The sequence below is a fragment of the Macadamia integrifolia genome, chromosome 13, assembly GCF_013358625.1.
Source record: "Macadamia integrifolia cultivar HAES 741 chromosome 13, SCU_Mint_v3, whole genome shotgun sequence".
In the NCBI taxonomy this organism is placed as follows: Eukaryota; Viridiplantae; Streptophyta; class Magnoliopsida; order Proteales; family Proteaceae; genus Macadamia; species Macadamia integrifolia.
This window is the reverse complement of record NC_056569.1, coordinates 3,851,212-3,867,383: the sequence shown is the minus strand read 5'-3', so window position 1 is coordinate 3,867,383 and position 16,172 is coordinate 3,851,212. Positions and strand designations below refer to the sequence as shown.

General features: G+C 42.0%; 1 long non-coding RNA gene and 1 pseudogene across 1 annotated transcript; one reads left to right on the top strand and one right to left on the bottom strand.

Moving 5' to 3' along the window:
- Positions 1 to 441: 441 nt before the first annotated feature.
- LOC122058701 lies at positions 442 to 1,551 on the top strand. The gene is made up of 2 exons (XR_006133880.1): positions 442 to 1,181; positions 1,284 to 1,551. It is a non-coding gene; the product is annotated as an uncharacterized LOC122058701 (long non-coding RNA).
- Positions 1,552 to 6,848: 5,297 nt separating this feature from the next.
- On the bottom strand, positions 6,849 to 15,775 carry LOC122059834 (annotated as a pseudogene).
- Positions 15,776 to 16,172: the final 397 nt, after the last annotated feature.

Below are 16,172 nucleotides of genomic sequence, written 5' to 3'. Positions count from 1 at the left end.
ATTGATCCATATCGATATTATATTGATACTCTGAACCACAGATATCAATACTCATTTCAATCCTTCATTTTCTTTTTATTTTTTTCACTTTTTATTTTTATTTTATTTTTTGAAAAATCCTTTATTTTCTCCATTTTGGGGTTAGAGAGGGAGAGATAATCTTCCTTATCCAGCTGAGTTCCAATGCCCCTAATCCAGCTCCAGCTTCAGCCTATATGAAAATCTCAGCTATTAATAGAGAAAAGAAAAACAGTACTGTTACTTTTGGGTTAAAAAACAAGCAAAAATATCAGTAGAAAATTAAACAATTATTTCATTGGAAACCATAAATAATAGATAGCACCTTATATGAACTGTTACCCAGATGATCCATCTGGTTATAGTCATTAATTTAGGGGGAGCGGTAGCAGCGCTTAAGCCCTTGAAAGGTACGAACACTACACTAAATATCATCCGTTGATCTACTTTTAGATAAATCTTATCCATCCATTGTTTCAATGCATCAACCGACTACTCACCGTCACGGTGAAGGCTCACAAGCTCCCTTCTCCCCTCGTTCTTCGCCGCCCCTGTATCTCCTTCTCCCTCGCTCGCTCCCACCCGAACCCAATATTCACCCCAGCCCTCTCCCCTCCACTGTGATCCCGCTGCACCCCCACCTCTCCATATCCGCCCCCTTCTCTCCTCTCTCTCTCTCACACCAGAGTTCTCGGAGACTTACTGGAGACTCTCGCCCCTTTTCGCAACTCGTTCAGATTTCTGCGACAGGTGCCACTCACTAAAGTCACTGCGAGCTCTCACACCTTTGAAGCTTGTCTCTCTGCCTAGCTGAAGTAGTTCAACGCCTTCCAAGTCCCAATCTCTTACTATTATTCACCACGTTTAACTTTTCCCCAATTATTTTTTTGGGGCAATTTGATATGCTCTTAATTTTTCATCTTCGGATCACGCAGTTTGTGCGTCTCTCGTCCTTTGATCTTCCTTCTTTGTGAGTATCTCACCCATTAAAAGCACGTCTTCTTCACAGACCAAGTCTTCTCACCAAATCTATCTGGGTCAAAACTTGACTCTGCTTTGTTTGAATGGGTGAGGAAGGGGAAGAAGAAGCAGAGAGCTCTGGGAAAAGTAAGGAATGAAGATGGGTCTTCTTCCTTTGATCTTCTCTGACTCAGCTTTCTCCAGTAAGTCTCCACTAAGACAAATCAAGATGGTGTGAATCAGTGAGGGAAGTTCTTTGTTCGATTTTATGAATTCATGGTGATTTTTGCAAATCATTTTCTCAGGTCGTCATCCTCATCAGGAAAGTTTGTCCCTCCTTCCTTTTTCCTCTCTCTTCTGCAATTTTAGTCGTCGGGGTTACAGTCACCGCTTCCAAAAAACGAAGATGATGATGCTTGGAAGAGTCGGTAACAAGTTGAATATTTTTTATGCTCAACGGATGAGATTTAACGTTATTGACCAACGATTGAGATCAAAATGTAGCTTTTACAACTTCAGAGCGCTTAAGCGCTGCTACCTTTTAGCCATTAATTTATCTGGGTTTCTACTCTACTGATCGTCTCCCATATGCCTCTTTTTCTAGACCACCATCCAATGTATTATAAAAATGGCTAAAAGCTTAGAAGAAAGACCAGTCAAACTGAAAGCTTTCAGTTCAAGGAAAGTTCACAGGACCCAAGCTCACAGGATACACAGAAAGTCATGTATGCGTACATCAGTAACAACACAGAAAATCCAAGATTCAATAATTGCATATTACATAGTGTAGAATCTAGATTATGAGTAGTATAAAATTCAGAACAGAGCCAATGGGATTGTCTTCCATTAGACAACTCTCTCTGTAGAAGATGTGGATTGCACAGCCAGTATAAGAAATTGTGAATGAGCTGTGAAGATTTGAAAGAAACTCTTCTGGCTTCTGCAGAGTATTGTGGACTAGAGAGAGAGAGAGAGAGAGAATCGGTGCGTTTTACAATTGCACAGTTGCAGATGATATGAATGCCAGTGCATTGTAAGCCAGGTGGAGAATCAGAATCGAAACGATCAAATCAGTAGAGACCCATTTCGTTTCCTGCAATTCTGTTTTGAAATCGTCCATAATCATGTTTAAGCTTCATTTTTTCTGCCATTGTTTCTACTTTTTGCCATTAAAACAGCAAAAATCAATTAAAATTCACATCTTCTAACAAATATCCCAAATATACCGAACGAAAAACTCTATAAAGTTATAGATTTTGGAAAATCTTTACCTTCCCATTCCAATTCCGAAATTAATCCGAGTCAATGGACGCAGATCCCATGTTCAATTCTGGTTCTGAGTTCTATGACATTGGTCCCGACGCAATAGCTGAGAAGACCACGTCAGGGACATGTACTCAACCCTTGACGACAAAATCACACTACAGAACGTTCAACCGTTGAAATCTCATAACAATATTTGATGTTCTTTGACTTCTCGATTTCCCCGATCCACCACGTGAAATACCCATTTTATAATACTGATACTGAACCTCAGAGAAATCTGAGTCTTTCTTGACCAAGTTACTAGTAAAGACAGTTAGTGATCTGCAAGTAAAAATTAAGAAATCAAGGGAAAGGATCCGCATTTGGCGCTTTACCCTGTATATAAACCCTTCACGTTCAAAGCAAAGCAAAGCAACTTGCAGAGAAAGTTGAGGTCTTTTAGAGATTTTTGTTCAGTCAATCCATCCACCTTCCCATGTCAACCTGCACCGCGCGTGTGCTAACATGTCTGCACGAGAAAGGCTTAGAGTTTGAGCTCATCCCTGTCAATCTCTCCGTTGGGAGCACAAGCAGACTCCTTTCGTCGCTAAGAATCATCTCTCTTATACCCATTACTTCATGAAGACTCCTTGGGCTTCCCTCATCAACTCTCGTCCTACTTCACTTGCATCTCAATTGTTACCATCTAAGTTCTTCCAACTGCTCTGATTTCATGCATATCCATGGTTGCCCCAAAAAAAATATAGTTTTTTTTGAATGGGCACATAAGATCCAAAATTATATTTTTGTTTCAATTACAAGATAGGATGGAGGAGTCTGCACTTTCAAGCACTATCTATAAACTTGACAAGTAATACTTACACAGAACTGGAGCCCTGTTCAAGCTGCAAAAATATCCATCCCTTCATACATTTTCTTATTGCTTTTCTTGTAGCAATTCTGCTTAATGATGTTGTACTCTTACTAATTGTTCTTTTCATTTTTGTCATCCTTGACACCCTTTTCTCTTATGATTTCATCCTGGAAGAAAAAAGATTTAACCATGAGAATTTTTCCTATGTTTATACATACAACCAACACCAAGTTTAGTTTTCCTTTTCAAGGCAGTATTTTAGTTTTTCAACTCATAGTTGCTCTTTTCTGTCCAAGAAGATTCCTCTGATTCATGGATACAAACTGTAGAAACACAACCCTAAAACGATGCAGAAGATAATGAAAAAACAAGAACAAATGCATACAGATTTACGAGGTTCGACAAGATTGCCTACGTCCCCGGTGAGATGAGATCCTGCTTCACTATCAATGGCCTGTCGAGGTGCTGCACTAGTACTCCCTAGATTAAACTCTGACGGACACCAACAATCTCCACCTTGGCTTAAATTTTGTCGAGCCTCCTGTAAAGATGACCTGTAGACGTCTTCATCCCCGTACCTCATAAGAGGTACAAACCCGCACCTATTTGGTGCGTCCCTCATCTTCAACAGTGAGTAATATTAATCAAGTCCAAACAAGACTCGAACTTCTCTATAGTAACTGGCTTGGGAAACATATCTGCAGGATTGAGATCTGTATGAATTTTTCTTAAGTGCATACTGCCCTCTGACACAAGCTCCCTAATCTTATGAAATCTCACATCAATATGCATTGTCCTTGCATAAAACACCTGATTCTTTGCAAGATGTATGGCACTCTGACTGTCACAATGTAATACTATACCTCATTGCTCCAACCCCAACTCACGAACCAGTCCAGCCAACCAGACTCCTTCCTTGGTAGCCTCAACTGCCGCCATGTACTCTGCCTCTGTAGTGGACAATGCAATTGTAGACTGGAGCATCGTCCTCCATGATATAGGTCCACCAGCCAATGTAAATACATACCCTGTAGTAGACTTCATTTTGTCTAAATCACTAGCATAGTCGGAATCAACATAACTTGCCAATTCTATGGAACTTCCCTTGCCATTGAACATAACACTTATATCTTTAGTCTTACTCAAATATCTGAAGATCCACTTAATTGCAATCCAATGCTCTTTCCTTGGATTACTCATGTATCTGCTAACAACATTGACTGCATGAGACAAATCCGGCCTACTACAAACCATAGCATACATGAGACTCCCAACTACGCTAGCATAAGGGACCTGAGACATCTGCTCCACCTCCACTGTGTTGTAGGGCATTCCCTTTCAGATAACTTGAGTGGCTAACTAACGGAGTGCTAACCGGCTTAGCCTTTTCCATATTGAAATGCTCCAGCACATTTTCAACATGCCTTTTCTGAGTTACCCAAAGTTTACCTGCATTTCTATCTCTAAGGATTTCCATGCCAAGGATCTTCTTAGTAGCACCAAGGTCATTCATCTCAAATTCAGCACTCAACAAAGACTTCAAATAGACTATATCATGTTTGTTCTTTGCAGCAATAAGCATATCATCAACATAAAGCATCAACAAAATAATGGAATTATCATTTGACACTTTATAATAAACACAACTATCATACTCACTTCTTGTGTAGCCAATGTTCACCATGTGGGAATCAAAGCGCTTGTACCACTGTCTAGGAGATTGTTTAAGACCATAAAGCGACCTCTTAAGTAGACAAACATGATTTTTCTTTCCTTGCACCTTGAGACCTTCAGGCTGCTCCATGTAAATATGTTCCTCCAAGTCACGATGAAGAAATGCAGTCTTCACATCAAGTTGTTCAAGCTCCAAATTATATATGGCCACCAAAGTAAGTAATACCCTGATTGAAGTGTGTTTCATCATTGGAGAGAATATTTCATTGTAGTCTATCCCCTCCTTCTATGCATAGCCCTTAGCTACAAGTCTGGCCTTATACCTTTCACACTTCTTCTCAGATGCTGCATTTCTTACGAAAGACCCATTTACATCCAATGATTTTTTTTTCCTTTGGGTTTTTTTCACAATTTTTAAAGTCTTGTTCCTCTACAAAGACTCCATTTCCTCCATCATAGCTGTCATCCATTTATCATGTTGTGCATCACTCAAAGCATCATGGTAGGAAGATGGATCACATGTACCTACAGTGAGGGCATAGGCAATCATGTCCTCAAATCCGTATCTCATAGGTGTTTTTTGAGTACATCTTTCTTTACCCTTTGCTATAGTATAGGGAACTTCTACTGCTTCTTGTTGTCCTGGTAAGTCACTGGATGACTCATTTTCTCTTGTAGTTTCTGACTCACCTAACTCCACCTGCACAGTAGAACCTTCTTTATTTTCACCAACTGTTTGTAAATTGCATTTTGACTTCACCATATGAGACTCATCAAACACAACATCCCTGCTAACCACAACTTTTTGTGAACTTGGATCCCACAACTTGAATCCCTTTACGCCTTTCTTAAAACCAAGAAAGATGTATTATTTAGACTTTGAGTCTAACTTGGAACGTTGCTCACTCTCAACATGTGCATAGGCTGGACAACCAAATATTTTTTAATAGAATAATCTATCGATTTTCTTGTCCATATCTCTTCAAAAATTTTACAATCAATCGTCTTTGATGGAGACATGTTAATGAGGAAATATACCATATTCACTGCTTTTGCCCAAAATCTCTTGCTCAACTATGCATTCAGCCTCATACTCTGAGCTCTTTCTAGAAGTGTTCTATTCATCCTTTCAGTTACACCATTTTACTGTGGTGTTTTTAAAACCGTGAAGTGACGTGTAATCCCTTCAGCTTTACACAATTTTAGAAACGGCCTGTACATGTACTCCCCTCCATTATCTGTTCTCAAATACTTAATTTTCTTTTGTCTTCCTTTCTACCTCAATCTTCCATTCCTTAAATTTAATGAACACCTCACTTTTATGCTTTATGAAGTAGATACAGACTTTCCTGGAGTAATCATCAACAAATGTCACGAAGTATTCTGCTCCACCTTTAGATTTTGTTGTTGAAGGACCCCATATATCGTTGTGCACATAATCAAACATCCATTTACTCTTATGTTTTACAGTTTTGAAACTAACCTTGCACTATTTCCCTAACACACAATACTTGCAGAAGTTCAGTTTACAAATTTTCACTCTCTTCAATAGTTTTCTTTTATGAAGCTCCATCAATCCTCTTTCTCCTAACTGCATATGCCACATATATGTATCATCTGTATCAAATCTTGCATCTGTAGTCACAGATACTCCACCTGTAACAGTGCTCTCTATGAGTCTACATAGGTTTCTTATTAGTTGTCCCTTCATGACAACCATAACACCCTTAATAACTTTGAGAACTCCACCTTCTGCTATGTACTTGCATCCAGTTGAGTCAAGTGCCTCCAAAGATACTAAGTTTTTCCTTAATTCTGGTACATGTCTCACATCTGCTAAAGTTCTTACCATCCCATCAAACATCTTGATTTTGATAGTGCCTATCTCAATGGTCTTGCATACAGCATCATTCCCCATTAGGACAGACTCACCATTATATGGTTGATATGTATCAAACAAATTCTTATGTAGACATATGTGATATGAACATCCAGAATCTAAAATCCAAGAATCAGAAGATTGATTCTTACCTGATGATATAGAGAGTACATCTTTATCATCTCCATCTGAACTGTCAGTCACGCTAGCTTCCTCAGATGCCTTATCTACACCTTTCTTCTTCAAGTCTGCCTTCCTCTTCAAGCACTCTCTCTTCAGATGATCTTCCTTCTTGCAATAGTAACAAGAGACCTTTGTCTTTGCCCCTTTTGATTTCAATCGACTCTTCCCAGATCCCTTCTGATTTGATCTCCCTCTTTCCTGCTCCTTTTCACCTCCAAAAAGACCTTCCCCTTGAGATTTCGTACTACTGGCCTTCTTCCTTGTATCATTGGATATGGGGACAGTCGCAACTTCATCCATCTCAAGGGTCTCCTTCCCGTACAAAAGAGTCGTTACCAGGTGATCATATGATTCTGGGAGCGATGACAGCAACAGTAACGCCTTATCTTCATCCTCGATCTTAACCTCTAGGTTTGCAAGTTTACTTACGATTTGATTGAACATGTTAAGATGCTCCAATAGATCCATACCTTCCTCTATTTGTAGATAATACAATTACTTTTTCACGAACAACTTGTTCGTTAAGGATTTCGTCATGTAGATGCTTTCAAGTTTCGCCCATAATTGTGGTGCAGATTTGATACCCATAACATATTGTAGGGCATCTTCAGAAAGATTCAATCGAACAGCATTTACTGTCTTTTCCTCCATCTCCTCCTAATCTTCGTCAGTAATTTTTATAGGTTTCTTCGACTTTTTCAACAATATTTTCGTCAAACCCTGTTGTATCAGAAAATCCTTCATCCTTTGATGCCAGAGAATGAAATTGTTCTTCTCATTGAATCGCTCGATATCATACTTGACATTCGATCCCTTCCCTGTCATCGTGATAGTAAACCCTAGAAAGCGAAAACTTGGAGTTCTGATACCAATTTATAGAAACACAATCCTAAAATGATGTAGAAGATAATGAAAAATCAAGAACAAACAATGCACATAGATTTCGGGTTCTGCCATCTTGCCTGTCGAGGTGTTACACCAGTACTCCCTAGATTAAACTCTAACAGAATACAAGACATCGCACACCAACAATAAACACTAGCACTAGAGAAAGAAGAATTCCAATTGTTTTCTGCAAAAAAAGGGGGTGTATATTGATGGACTAATTCAAGTTAAACAGTAAAGGATCATGTTATAAAACCAAAAGGAAAAGCTACCTTTAATTCATATGCCCTGCCCTCCCCCTGTACCTCCCTCATCTCAGCCTCAAACTTGGGTCTCCATGTCTTCTCCAAATATTCTTTAGCCCAATTCTCATCATTTGTAATTAATATGTTATCGAACAATAGTCCTTCTTGCATTGTCCAAATCTCTATACCAATCGCTGTAACAGGTTCAAAATTGTGACCCTTGGCCTCAAAGTACTTGGGATTTGGTATGTTCCTAGGTTCCCAGGGGCCCATGTAGTTCGAGTTATAAATCATGGGAGGAGACCACTTCCCTCTGTAAGCAGGATTTGGTTTCTTTGGCCTTGTCCATTCACCATAACCTGGAGCAGTTTCACATTTCAGGGTCCTAATCTTTGTAGCCACCCACTCCCCATCCTCTTCACTATCCCATTCCTCTGGTTGCGAGCAGTAGGATCATCAATCTCCTGACCCTCATCATCCAACCACCCCTCTGGCTTGGCAGCATCTTCATCCTCTATTTCAGCTGGGGCATCTTCATCCCAATCGTCCGGCTTAACAACATTTATATGATTATATTTTGGATCTTAGCTCTGTCATCCCATTTCTCTAGCTTATTGTCATCAGGATCTTGAATTGTAACTGGTGGGATAATGGGCGGCTCAAAGTCATAGTCGGAAGTGAAGTTTGTTTTGTGCATTAATTCCCCATCAATTAGAATTAGAAGTTCATTCTCTTCAAGTTTGAGAACTGCTGTGTACATATGAGTAAGGTTGTCTGAAGTAGCTGTTGAGGTTTCCCTCAGATGGTGCTCAATGAACTTACCAATAGTAGGGTTTTTGTGCTTCAATATGAAATGTACTATGCTCTTGTCACCACACTTATTAGGACCAAACATGATTGAATAAGGAGATTCACTGTCAAATTCATTTGGAGTCCACCCAGGTTTCTGAGGACCAAGAAACTTTATGTAGGAACCTCCACACTCCAACCCTCTCTGATGTGTTTCGAATTGAAGCACTACAACTGATGCTTCTTTTATCTTTACAGGCTTGGCTAACTGTCTTGCTATGGCATATCTCTTTGCATTCTGGCTGGTGAGAAGGCCGTAATCGTCATGCCCTTCGCTCTTCTCATGCTTCCATTCCCTTGAAAGGCCATCTAATGGTGAGAAAAGAAAATCAGATAGAAGAAGCTGAAGCAGATGATTGAATTGGATACATATACTGTCACACCCCGTTCACACTGAACCGGGCCAGTGACCGGGTTAACACAGGTTAACCCAAACCTGCCAGGACCATCTGATACTGTATTCCACCACAGTATACACACAACTAATAAAAGGTTATCAGATCAGCGGAAGACTTGGTTTACCTGTGAATATTCTCATAATACTTGATACCCGAATTGTGATACAATAGTTATATACATGTGGGCCCGAAGGCATGATATTTACACAATAAAAGTACAACTCACATATTAAGTACATAAAGGAAACCATCAAAAATCAAAGTACACAGCTCGGCTCGGTATCAAAGGCTAGAGCTCAGCTCGGCATCAAGGGTTGAGCCAAGCTCGGTATCACATGGTAGAGCTCAGCTCAGCCTCAAAAGTGAAGCTCAGCTCGGCATCAGAACTGCGGTCCCGCAGCACAACTCTCGCACGAGTAGTCCGTGCCGTGCTCTAACTCCTCAGGGGCCCACCAGTCCTCTTCGGGGAACTCGACTGTATGACCTGCAAAATCATCTAAAAAGGGATGCACATGTGGGATGAGCTCACTAGCTTAGTAAGTGGAAAGATGGACCACACAACAGTCCACACAACAATCACAATCATATGCACTACATGCTATGCAATACATTTTAAATCAATCCCCCTAAGCAACATTACTAAGTCTTTGGTATAGTGCTACTACAGCCACAGTGCGCGTATACTCCGGGTACGAGTCGCGAACTCCATCCCGCGATACAACCATAGGGTTGTCGGAGAAGGCCCACCGTGAGTACTCGAAAAGTAAAAACAATGCCGACCACCGGCTCTCAATAGAAAAGTAAATGACTGAAATTAACGGTGCTGACTCCAACAATTTAAAAGCAGTACGATTGGGCCTCTTGAATATACCACCGGGGTTGCCGACTGTCCTAATGACCCGCCGGGCGTTATGTCTAACCGCCACAGTGACCTGACAACCGCGACCACTGCTTCCCCCCAAATGGTAACCCAACACCTTAACCCCTGTTGGGAAGGGTCGTAGCACGGGATGGTGAAAATCCTAAACCGCATGCTCCTATATGACAATAGTACGATTGTATAGTGCCATCGCGTCCCATACCACGGGTCACCAATGCACTCATTTCCAAGCCGACTACGGCATCTAGTCTATTAATGCATTGTGCACAATGATGTCAACATTCATCACATAAGCATCTTATCACTTGGCATTTAGAAAGTAAACATAGCACACATGCATAACAATGTGAGGATGACTAATCTACATAGCATTTCATGATGGCATGACTAGACTAGATACAATTAAATGAATGCCAAACAATGCCTTGAAACAAGGCCAAACATCCTCTCCCCACTTACTTGTAGTGTACAAGGATTCCCGTTCGGTACGGGTGAGATCCGATGCGAGAAGCGTAGGATTTGGTGAACCTAACATGAGTGAGCGGGGTTAGTATTTCACCATTTTGAAATCAAAATTAACACGATCCAATGACACGATCATGTTTAGAATCCTAAAAGAAGGTCACACATCCGATTCGGACCCAATCGGAAGGAAAAATCACATTCGGGGCCTCTCAGGTGGGTCAGACAGCCCACATGTCTGGCCCACCGGTCTGGATCGGCGGGCAGGTTGGCCCATCGGTTGGCCCATCGGTCTGACCCACCGGTTGGGCCAGGGGGCCTGCTAAGACCGGCGGGTAGGGTGGCCCGCCGGTTAGCCCACCGGTCTGGCCCGCCGATTGTGCCCGAGGGCCCTGCCCTCTCAGGCGGGTGCCCACAGGCGGGCCAGATGGCCCACCGGTCTTGGCGAAAAAACTGTTGTTTCTTCCCAACTTCCTCCATTCTTTGGGGATTCAAATGGGGCTTTTCCAAATCCATTCTTCACACTTTCAATGTCTTATAGGATGGTTCTAACCTAGATCTAGGTTAGATTTAAGGAATGGGAAGCCATATTACCTTCTTTGCTCAAGAACACCTTCAAACCCCCAAAATCACTTCAAATCCACAATGCTTCTCCAACCTTGACAATACCTCTTGAAATCCTTCAAGATCAACACATAAATCATCTATTAAACCTTAGATTCATCATTTCAAAGGGGATTTACAAGATCTCAAGAAACCCTACTCGAATCAAGGGTTTTTTTACTTGGGTATGGTGAATGTTTAAGGAACCCAACTTTGCTTACCTCTAAATGTAGATCTAGTGTTGAAGATCACTCTTCCGGCGCCGGTATGGGGAGATCGAGCCTCAGCGCCGCCGAAATCCTTCTCTTCTCTCTTCTTCTTTCCTTTCCTTTCTCTCTCCTCTTTACTATCCTCACCAACGTACGAGTGTCATAAATGAAAAAGAAAAGAAAATCATAAATGCTATATATATACTTCTTAATTAACTACTAATTCACATGGATGAGTCACTCAGGTGGGTGGGTGCGCCCACCTGTCCGCCCACCTGTCCGCCCACCTGAGGGACAAAACTTGGGATTTTGACAGAGTTCAGGCCTCGGCGCGAACCCCACCCTTGGCATACGATGTAATATACGTATACACCTCAATATACGGCTACATACCTGCTTTATCCATACATGGCCTTATGATAGGTGCATGTACATGGCTTGGGTATTCCCGTATCTTCTGGCACTGGCTCGGACTTGTCAGGCCAACCGGTGTTTAAGGTCACCCTTGCCATCATAGTCCATAAGGAACAAGCTCTAACTCTCTCCGGTTTGGGTTCTGTATAGTTAAACTGGGTCAACCGTGTAATCAGACCGGGTTTAGGAAGTAGGGTATTACACCTAATCTGCCCGGTTTAACCGGTCTTCTTACTAGATGTTTGAGAATGAACATTTTCCACAATTATTACTATTCCACATGTATAGCTAAGTTATCACACATATATACTTTAATTGAATTCAAACTACTATATACACTAAAACAAAGTATATATAAAGTTTACATTATGACAAGTTGGTTGAGAAATTATACCTGAACTTAACCCTTGTTTGGTCAAGAGTGGTGGGCCCCTGATTAGTATCGGCTTAGACTATCTTTCGAATTCTCCTAGCTAAGGGGAAGATGGTCTTGACTTCCAACTTCCTTTCTTGAGAGACGTTGATTGTGATGGTATGTGGATAGGGCTCCGGTTAGGAACGGTTACTTTTGGATTGGGATTCGGACAAATCTTTGGCCAGGGAAGGTTATTTCCAGATTTGGATTCAAACAGAGCTTCGGATAGGGAAGGCTATTTCTGTGCTTGGGATGAGGTGGAACTCCGGCAGAGCTTCGGCTAGGGAAGGCTATTTTCAAATTACGATGAGGTGGCACTCCAGCAAAGCTTCTGCTGGGGATAGGCTAAGGGAGGGCTAGGCTGAGCTGGCACTTTGGCAGAGCTTCCACTGGGAATGGCTATTTCTAGAAAGATTTTAGGGACACTCGGATAGGGGTTCGGCTAGGAACGACAATTTCGGAAAAGAAACAGGCTGACCTAAAAATGGATTGAAGAACTCCAAAGTCCCGAAGAACACTCTGAAGATCCGGACAGAGTTTCAGATTTTAACAAAGATCTCTTCGTAGACCTGAAGAACCTCAAAAAGGGGGATTTCAATCTCAGGAAAGCTCAAGAGCGCTCAAGAACACTCAAGAACACTCAAGGGATTTGGCTCAAGAACATACTATTTTTGACTAAAAACTGGATCTAACTAAGAATTTGCATTGAAGATCTTCAAGATCCCGAAGAACACTTCGAAGGTCCAAATGAGTTTTTGGATCTTGACGAAGATCGCTCTGAAGATCAGAAAAAAATCAGGAGGGGGAGGGAAGGAAAATTTCACTACGAAAGAGTGAAGGGGGATTCTGATGTGTTGGTCTATTTTTTCTAAGGGAGGGGGGTATTTATAGTTTTTTTGCGCTAAATAGGAGAGGGGGGATCCTTTCATCTAGTGAACGAAAGGGGAGCTCTTGCCTAAATTAAGGGGATAGGATTTTTGTCCAATGGGTAAAAGGGGGGAGTTGAAGGCGAAAATGGGTGGGGAGTACTTTTGTCCAATGGGTAAAAGGGGATTTTTAAAAAAATGGGAGGAGAGAGAAAATTTAGCCAAAAAAGGTGGTTTTCGAAAAAGCAGGAGGAGAGAGAAATTTTAGCCAAAAAAGTCATTTTTCAAAAAAATGGAAGGAGAGAGAAATTTTAGCCAAAAAAAGGTGATTTTTGGAAAAGCAGGAGGAGAAAGAAATTTTAGCCAAAAAAGGTAGTTTTTGGAAACGCGAGAGGAGAGAGAAACATCAATCCCAGCCACTGATGGCGATGCACGGGACCAGGCCAAAGTGCCTAAGGTATGGTTAGTTTAGGCAGATAGTGTGGGTGACGTCATGGGTGTGCAGGCAACATGCGCACGGTGCAGGCAAGGTGTGCGCGGGCATACAGTGGGGGCACATATACCGTGCGGTGGGGGTAGGCAGGATGTGCGGTGGGGGCACGCAACATGCGGTAGGGGGATGCAGGCCAGGCTAGGCTGGCTAACTGGTTGGTCAATGTGCAAGACATGCGCGCGAAAAAATGTGATTTTCTAGGGAAGATTGTGGGCAATCCGATGGTCTGATTTTAGCGTACCATATATCGTCGGAATCATATTTCCAAGCACTATCCATCTGTATGGTCATCTTGACCGGATTTCTTCGTATATAAAATGCCAAAATTGGACCCCCTTCTCTTCATCATGAGAGTTTCTAGGGTTTCAGGCCCGGGAGTATTTCCATCAGCATCTTTGTTGGTTGAAAGCCGAAAGTCATGTCCAAGATCCATATTTCATTATGGCCAAGGGAAGGTGACTAAAATTGTGTGTCTACAACCCCTCACCTGCAGCCCCTCGCTCCACTGCCCCGCGGTCCCACACCACCACCTTGTGGCCCTGCCTCTTGCCCATGGCCCTGCCAAGTCTACCCTTGGCCCGGTGCCAAGTGTGGACTTTTGGCTAAAAAACCTTCACCCTCTGCTTGTGTATCTCGCACCCCTGCTAGCGTACCCTACACCACTACACCCCGTTGGCAAAAAAAATCACCTTTTTTACCCCATTGACTGAAAAATCCCCTCTTTCACCTAATTGGTCCAAGAAACCTATAAATACCCCCTCAACTTGAAATTACACACTTGAGAAACTTGGTTAGTACCCTTGTTGGAGACACCCTACCCTTCTCTCCCTCCCCTTCGAAATTCTACCCAAGCCTCCTAAGCCTCCTATAGCCTATCACCAGTGAAAGCTCTGTTAGAGTGCCACCTCAGCCTATCCCTAGCGGAAGTTCTACCAGAGTGCCACCTCAGTCTAAGCCCTCCTATAGCCTATCCCTAGTGGAAGCTCTGCCAGAGTGCCACCTCAGCCTTAGCCCGGAAGTACTCTTCCCTAGCTAAAGTTCTATAGAAATCCAAATCCGGAAGTAGCCTTCCCTAACCGAAGCTCTTCCGAAACTCAAATCCAAAAGTAACCTCCCTAGCCTAAACTCTACCCGAATATTACCACAGTCATCATCTCTCAAGAAAGGAAGTTGGAGGTCAAAACCATCTTCCCCTGAGCTGGGAGAATCCACAAGAAAGTTCATGCCCACACCAATCGGGGGTCCACCCCTCTTGACTCGAAATAGGGGTCAAGCTCAGTTATAATCTCTAACCCAAGTTAGCATAATGTAGACTCTTTATTGACATTGTTTTAGTGTACATAAGAATCAAATTTAGTTAATGTATATATGTGTGATAACTTAGCCATGCATACGGTATAGGAATAATTGTGGAAAATGTTCGTTCTCAAGCATCTAGTAGGAAAACTGGTTGAACCGGGTAGATTGGGTGCCTAACACCTTCCCAACTCTATAACCTGACACTACCCTTTTCTCTAGACCAGACCAAATTCTAGGCCCTTTTCTTAGGAACTGGGCCCACCTCTAGGTCCTAGACCCATAACCCTAGGTGGCGACTCCAAAACCCGTTTCCTTCTATCTAGACCTATGTAACCCTGCTTGCTAAGTTAAAGCTAATTCAAGATAAGTCATAACACTAAGGGTATTTTGGTCATTTAGACCTACACCATGGGCCATGCAGTAAATTTTTTAAATTTAGGCCAAGTGGCCCACCATCATGCTCAAGTGCACGATTACATCCGCTAATTGTTCAAGTGCCATTATAGAATTCACATCTTCTTCCTCTTTCTCCTCTTCTTGGTCGAGGTCTTCGTCATCATCTGAGTCTGATTCTGATCAATCTTCCTCCATATGGATAGGGAGTGCTGAATTGATGGCATCCATCTAGTCAATCATTGGATCCTCACCTCCTATAGCATACACCAAGTATCCCGATGGGTCCCCTAGTATGAAACATCCTGACACATCCTCTTTGTCAGCACTCTAGGCTTCAAAATTATCGCTATCATTCTAGGCCTCATTATCATCATCATCTTCCTCTTCATTGATCTCTTCCTCACAGGGTCCTTCATCAGATTCCTCATTGTCACTGAATAATATCTCCATGGGATTTGACTCAATTTCGTATGCTCGGAGCTTATTAATGACATTATCGGACTCATCATCCTCAGCATCGCTCCCCATGTGGATTAGACAAACATGCTCCTTGATCTGCTCACCCCCACCAAGGATTTCTTGGTCATTTTAGACCTACACCATAGGCCCTACGGTAAAATTTGAAATCTCGGCCCATGTTAACCCCAGGTTTGACCAATTTGACTAACTACTTCTCCATGTATGCATTTTTGTCACACATTATATGCCATTCAAATGTGCATCTCATATAAAAGAGTGCATGCATCATATGACATGTACCATATATGCATTATATATGTATCAAATGATATATAAAAAATACATATATCGCATCTACAAATGTTTGGGTTTTAAAAGTAACTGCAAGCGTACGGATCAGTGTAGCTAACGGGTCGAACACAAAGAGAGCAGCCACTTTATTTTAGGATTCTTTTAGTAATACGAG